The sequence below is a fragment of the Lycorma delicatula genome, chromosome 1 (assembly GCF_047948215.1).
Source record: "Lycorma delicatula isolate Av1 chromosome 1, ASM4794821v1, whole genome shotgun sequence".
Taxonomy (NCBI): domain Eukaryota; kingdom Metazoa; phylum Arthropoda; class Insecta; order Hemiptera; family Fulgoridae; genus Lycorma; species Lycorma delicatula.
In genome coordinates this window covers 31,798,544-31,806,043 of record NC_134455.1, presented here as the reverse complement: position 1 = coordinate 31,806,043, position 7,500 = coordinate 31,798,544, and the positions used below count along the sequence as shown (strand labels likewise).

Genomic DNA, 7,500 nt, shown 5'->3' with positions numbered 1-7,500 from the left:
CCTGCCTGGAGCCGCCGTCGGTGCAGATCTTGGTGGTAGTAGCAAATACTCTAGCGAGGGCCTGGAGGGCTGATGTGGAGAAGGGTTTCTTGTGAACAGCCGTTGCACAAGAGTCAGTCGACCCTAAGCCCTAGGAGAAATCCGATGTTGATGGGCAGCAATCGTACTTGGCTGGACCGAGGGTGTGCGCACCTTGCGGCCGCGGTCGACTGCTCCCGTCGGGCGAAAGGGAATCCGGTTCCTATTCCGGAACCCGGCTGCGGAACCGTCACTTCGCGGGCACTCGCCTGCGAGCGCTCGTCGGGGTAACCCAAAATGACCCGGAGACGCCGGCGGGAGGTCTGGGAAGAGTTGTCTTTTCTTTATAAGCGTTCGAGTTCCCTGGAATCCTATAGCAGGGAGATAGGGTTTGGAACGCGAAGAGCACCGCAGTTGCGGCGGTGTCCGGACCTTCCCCCCGGACCTTGAAAATCCGGGTGAGGGCTACGCGGAATGTCGCGCCGGCTCGTACCCATATCCGCAGCAGGTCTCCAAGGTTAAGAGCCTCTAGTCGATAGAATAATGTAGGTAAGGGAAGTCGGCAAACTGGATCCGTAACTTCGGAACAAGGATTGGCTCTGAGGATCGGGGCGTGTCGGGCTTGGTCGGGAAGCGGGTCGGTGCTAACGTGCCGGGCCTGGGCGAGGGGGAACGGGGTCGGCGGAGAAATCCGTCGGCTTACCGGGATCCGAGCTCGGTCTCGTGCCTTGGCCTCCCGCGGATCTTCCTTGCTGCGGGGTGTCGGCTGTTCTGGACGCGGTTCGGGCTACCGCCCTGCCGTGGTCGGGCCGAACTTGTCCCTTCGGCCGCCATTCAACGATCAACTCAGAACTGGCACGGACCGGGGGAATCCGACTGTCTAATTAAAGCAAAGCATTGCGATGGCCCCAGCTGGGTGTTTACGCAATGTGATTTCTGCCCAGTGCTCTGAATGTCAAAGTGAAGAAATTCAAGCAAGCGCGGGTAAACGGCGGGAGTAACTATAACTCTCTTAGCCTTCGCTTGGCAACTGGGCAGGCCCCCTTCTGAGTGTTGTGGTGCTCTAACTATGGCTTCGGCCGTAGTTCCAAAGTTCCGACGGCAGAGGAGATGTCTCTGTCCTTCGGGGGGTCTACGGATCTCGTCGGGACAAGTGCCGACTCATTGCCTTCTCGTGGCGGCGCCGTTAGTACCTGGTCGCTTATGCGGCCAGCGAACTAGAATGAGCGGCTAAGCTGGGCCCAGAGTGGTAAGAACAAGGGTTTACCGTTCTCTGGAAGTAGCGTTCTTAACAGCAGGAGCGTGAAATCCACGTCTTGCCTTGCTGCGCTGTTCTGCCTTCCCAGGAGGTGCTGTAAGGTAAGTCGAAAACTTCAGCCTTCGGTTGCACAGGGCGCTTTAGAGGGGAGGGCCTCTATTGAATGCTGGTGTGACTGTGGGTTGCCCGCTGCGGCTGAGATTCCGGCGTCTTTTATAAGATGTCGGAGTCTCAGTCGCATCGGGGGTTTTTCCGGTCTGGTCAGGAGCGAGGGACGCCTCCACGCGGCTCCCCGTGGGTGCATCGGGCTTGGGGCTCCGCGTACCGATCGTGGTCGCCTTTGGTATTGGTGACGGCCGCGTTCCTATGCGGAGTCAGCGGCCCGATGTAGCTAGGATCCCGTTGACCTCCTGGCCCAAATTGGCAGTGTGTAGCTGGATCCCTTATTCTTTTTTTTTTTTTTTCTAGCATATTAAATTATTTTTTTTTCCCTTTAGTCTTTTTTTGTTTTATACTGCCTTCCGGAAGGCTGAATAACGTAATTTCAAAATTGGCCGTAGTGGCTTATTAACAGTGTCAGATATTCCTCGGGATGTAAAATTTTATAAACCTTTTTTCTATTACGTCCCTAATCGCCCGAGGAATTCGGTGTTCCGCCAATGGTGGGTGCGGTAGGGATTGACTAGCTAATGCATATAAATTTTATACATTTTATAGCTAGTTTATCGGTGTGTGAATAGTTGACCTGTGCAAAGTTCAACTAGGTTAGTTATAATTCTAAAATTTCTTTAATTTTGTTTTATCCTTTTGTAAATTATAATAAGCTTATTTAGTATGAACCTTGACTCACCATCAAGGCGGCTAATGGCTAGGAGGGGCCAGGACGCCGTTCATACGTATTCTATCCCCTTTGACCAGCAGCAGTGTCAGCAATGTTTATTGCTTTTTCGTACTGCGGGAGGTAGAAACGGCCTGATGGATCATTACAGTAAAATTCATCCTAAGGTGGGAATTGAGTGGTCTTGCATTAAATGCGGCACGACCCGATATCCGACTTACATCGCGGCGTGTGTACACCAGGCTAAATGTAAGGGCCCGGCGCCCCCGGAGGAAGGTGATCATCGGTGCCCTGCGGATGGTTGTTCCCGAGTCTTCACTACCAAGAGTGGACTCGGGGTGCACATCCGTAGTGCGCATCCGGTGTTAGCCAACCAACGGGCGGCTAAAACTAACAGCAGCCGGAGTGAGCCCCTCAGCGTTCCTAAGCGGGCGCTGAGAAGCCGTGTGCACCGTCCGGTGTGTGTGGAGGATGAAGGGGAAGGTCCGTTGATGCGGGATGCTCATGAACCTATGAGCGGTGCGAGTTGCGGGACCGTGCTGGATAGTGCGGATGGCGATCCATCGCCGCCCGGGTCACCACAAGTGCCCGTGGTTGAGGCGGCTGATGATGGATGTGCTCATCTAATCTTGATGGCGCGGAGGGCTAGAGAGGCCAACCCGCAACTCAAGTCTGGTGGAAAACTCTTAAAGTTTATCCACCAGTGTGACGTGTTGCTGGACTCTGTCATCGGGGGACAAGAGTTTGGTCGTGATGTTATCGACGAGTTGGTCGGAGAACTCGCCGATGCCCTAAGAAATAATTCTAAATCTAATAAATATAAACCTTCCCATTCCAAATTTAATGTTAGAAATAAGGGACGCACACGCGGTAGAGGCCATGACAGCAGGAAAAAGCGTCGATATGCAAGGACGCAGGAGCTCTACCGCAAGGCACCAAGCAAACTTGCCGATATGGTAGTTGCGGGTGACCTTTCCCTCCTTAAAGACCCGGAGGAGAGGATAAATGCCCCAATAGCTCAGTTGAGGGAAACCTACACTGAGCTATGGGGTCAATCGGTTAGGTCTAAATTTAAATATCCTTCTTCTGAAAATATGACTATTGATTTAGTCATGCCGCCATTCGAAGTTAAAGAAATTAGGCAGAGGGTAAAGCGGCTCAAAGCCAAAGGGGCTCCGGGCCCAGATGGTGTGTGCCGCAATGATGTGCTTATTGCGGGCTACGAGCACTTGCTGCTGAAACTTTTTACGTTATTATTTGTTAAAAACTATTACCCGAAGCCATGGTTAATCAATAGGACAACATTCATTCCCAAGCCTAATAAGGATCCGAAAGATCCAGGGGCTTGGCGGCCAATCACTATAGGTTCTGTTTTGGCGAGGGTGTATGCTGGGCTTCTCGAGTCTCGAATTCGGGCGAGAGTCTGGCTGCATCCCTCTCAGAGAGGATTTGTAGCGGGGAATGGATGTTTCGCGAATTGCTTTGTGTTGAATGAGGCAATTCGCGGGGCCAAGTCAGGTAGGCAGGAGGGCGCAGTGATCACGATGGTTGATCTGGAGAAAGCCTTCGATACTGTCCCGCATGAAGCCATTTGGGCTGCGCTGAAGGCGCGCGGGTTTCCGACAAGTTTTGTCGGAGCTATTCGGGCCATGTACACCGGGGCCCAGACAGTATTCCAGTCCGAAGGCCAGCAGTTCAACCTTGACCTCCGAAGAGGAGTCAAGCAGGGTGATCCGCTGTCTGCTCTCCTTTTTAATATAATTATCGACCCAGTATTTAATCTAACTGTTGGTTCGCAATTAGGTGAGCTCGATGGAACGACTGGTGCCATTGGGTTCGCCGATGACTTGGTCCTGCTGTCTTGTCGTCCGAGCGTTGGACAAAGACAGCTAAACGCGGTTCAAAATTTCTTCAACGACATCGGCCTTAAATTTAATTATAAAAAGTGTTTCGCGGGGTACATTAAGTACAAGAATAAAAGTTATGTGTGCGCCGATCCCGAATTAAAGTTTCTGGCTGGTCTTAGGGTTCGACCTCTGGAGATTGATGAAATTTTCAAATATCTTGGGGTTGCCTTCAGCTTGCAGAAGGCAATGCTTCCCGAGCAGCGGATTAGTGAAATGCTGTCCGCTGCGTTGACGGTTCAGAGGTTGAATCTGAAGCCCAGACAGAAGCTAAATTTATTATATCAATTTGTTCTCCCTAAATATGTCCACTCGTTGGTGATATCGCGGCCATTTAATAAGACTCTGGACGAGGCCGACGATTTCCTTCGGCGGATAATAAAGGAAATTCTCCACCTGCATCACTCCATCGCCGACGGAATATTGTATTCAAGAAAGGCGGATGGAGGCCTTGGCATACCGAGGTTGCGTAACCTTGTCAAGGTTGCAGGATGGAGAGCTATGTCCAGTCTCCTGAAGGTTAATAGTGCAGCAGTCCAGCACTACCTTTTAACAACCGGGGCTGAAACGAAGCTCCGGGCTGAATTAATTAAAAATAATATTTCCTGGCCCCCTTCGGCCGGCGATTTTGACCGGCTGAAGCTAAAATTAAAAATTGAGGAGGTGGATCGATGGGGGCGCCTGCCGGTGATGGGCAAAGGCGTCGAATACTTTAAAAACAATAGGGAAGGAAACTCCTGGCTTTATGAAGAGGGACTCCTAACGGATTCCCGATTCATAAACGCCTTAAAACTGAGGTCGGACACGCTCGGAACTAGAGTCGCATGCGGACGGGCCCTTGGGCCCGAAAGTGATAAATCTTGCAGGAAATGCAAAGACGCCGTTGAGACTCTGGGTCATGTCTTGGGCAGCTGTGTGACTAATAAGGCGAAGTATATACGAAGGCACGACGAGATAAAAGACCTTCTCGTCGCTGCCTTGACTTCTCCGGAGGGGAACGTGGTCGCTGTGGAGCAAACGTTCTGCAGCCCCACCGAACCCGGAATCGGCGGAAGCGGAGACCGCTTGAGGCCGGATATCGTCGTGAAAAACGATTCCGGTCTCTTTGTGGTCGATGTGACCGTCCGGTTTGAGAAGGACGCTTCGCTACACGCAGCTGCGGAGGAGAAAGTCGTAAAATACCGACCTATCCTCCCCGAGGCAGCCCGGGTCTTCAACTACCGTGGCGAGCGCTGCGAAGTGGTTCCGATCGTGATCGGCAGCAGGGGAGCGGTACCGACCTTTACTGCACAACATCTGCAGTCACTGGGAATTTATTCCCAGTCTATTATAAAAACGATGTCGCTCATCGCCTTAAGGTCGTCACTAGAGATCGTGCTCCGCCATATCGATGGCTGATCGCGGGCTAAATTCAATTTAAAATTTCATAATCAAAATTCAATTTCTAGATTTAATATTTGACGAAGGCTTTTACCGGATTGTTTAATCCGCGGCGAGTTCAACCGCTTAATGCGGAAAGAATTCAAATTTATTTAACAAGGCCCCATGGGCCGCAAAAATGATGAACTCGCTGCGCCTTTAGTTTTAAGTTATTTTAAACGCGATCTTAATGCTCTATGAGCAAGCCCGACTAGGCGGAGTACCCTAGAAATAAAAGCTCCTCAAGACGTAAAAAGTCCTAGCTTTAACCCTAGCCAAATGCCTCGTCATCCAATTAGTGACGCGCATGAATGGATTAACGAGATTCTCGCTGTCCCTATCTACTTTCAGCAGGGGCGCTTCCTGCACAGGCGGGCGGATTGGCCCCAGTTTTCTAACATTCTTGCGGCCAGGATGCGGGTATTCACTCGTACCCTGGACGAGGTCCCATTAGATAACCTGGCAGAGGATTTCTCTTCTGCGGTGGTCGAGGCCGCAGAACTCTCAATCCCCCGAAGTACGGGTCGAGAGAGAATAGCTGGTTGGTGGTCTCGGGACTTGACTGCGGTAAAACGGACCGTGGGCCGACTCAGGAGAGCCGCACAGCGTGCGCGTGATCCTGACCGGCGCGAGGCCTTGTTTGCGGAGTACCGTCAGAAAAGGAACGAGTATTTTCATAGAATTAGGACTTCTAAAAGAGATTCCTGGCGCTCTTTTGTCCAAGAGCAGGGGAATAAAGACCCTTGGGGTGTTGTTTATCGAGTACTTGGTCACAAGCGGAAAAAGGACAGTCTTCTGTCGGCTCTCTCGACCCAGGACGGCGTTGTTGTTGAGAAGGATCGGGTTCTATCTCTTCTGATGGACGATCTGCTCCCCGATGATACCGAGGTTGGTGAGACCTCGTATCACCGGAGAGTTCGAGCGGCGGTTGTTAGTTTCGCTACAGATTCTGTGTCTACGGAGATTACCGAGGCGGAAGTCCGCCAGGTAATCTGCAGCCTTGCTAGGAACAAAGCCCCCGGATATGATGGTATCACGGTGGAGCTTCTTGTTCGCACCCTGCCCGTAATTCTTGGCCCATTGACTAGGGTATTCAATAGGTGTTTGTTCGCCGGACATTTCCCGGCTTGTTGGAAGCGAGGTGTCTTAAAGTTGTTATTCAAGGGTGGCGACAAGGATCCCACCGTTACTTCTTCTTACCGTCCTCTGACGCTCTTACCAGTTGTTGGAAAAGTTTTCGAGAAGGTTCTTTACCTCCGCATCAATAGTAGGCTCACTTCGAATCGCATGCTGATGGACGACCAGTATGGCTTTAGACCCGGTAAAAGCACAGAGGATGCGATTATTAGGGTCCTGAATCTGGCTTCGGACAGCGAGTGCAAGTATGTACTCGGTGTCTTTTTGGACATATCCGGGGCATTTAATAACTTGTGGTGGCCCTCTGCCTTGTTTCAATTGCAGAAGCGTGGTTGCACGCAGGAAGAAATTAGTACTCTCTCGAGCTATTTCAGCGACAGAGCTGTCGTCCTTCGTGACGGCAGTTCGGAAGTAGGAAAGACCCTGTCTAAAGGATGTCCGCAGGGCAGTGTATTAGGTCCACTCGTCTGGACCATCGAGTTCGATTCTCTCATGCGGTTGCGCTTGCCTGGTGGCTGTCGTGTCGTGGCTTATGCCGACGATGGGCTGCTGCTGGTTGAGGGTAATTCGCGTGCTGAGATAGAGCTTAGAGCGGCACAGGCATGTAGGGTTTTGCGGTTGTGGAGTCTTCAGCATAAGATGGTTTTCAGTGCGGAGAAAACCACTATGATGTTTCTGAAGGGCCGTTTAGCTGCAACTCGCCATCCGCGGGTTGTGATGAACGGTCGTTCAATTAGGTATGTCACCCTTCAAAAGTATCTGGGTGTTATCCTTGATGAGAGGCTTCTCTTCAAGGAGCACCTCCAGTATGTGGCGAAGAAGGCAGTTGATGCTTTCTTCGGAGTCCGAAGAGTGGTCAATCCTGATTGGGGGTTGAATTTCCGTACCATGCGGATTCTTTATAAAGGCGTCTGTGAGGCCATTAT

At 51.5% G+C, this 7,500-nt stretch overlaps 1 pseudogene; it reads left to right on the top strand.

The window, feature by feature from the left end:
• LOC142318650 (large subunit ribosomal RNA) overlaps positions 1 to 7,500 on the top strand; it is a 12,049-nt pseudogene that overhangs the window by 1,782 nt on the left and 2,767 nt on the right.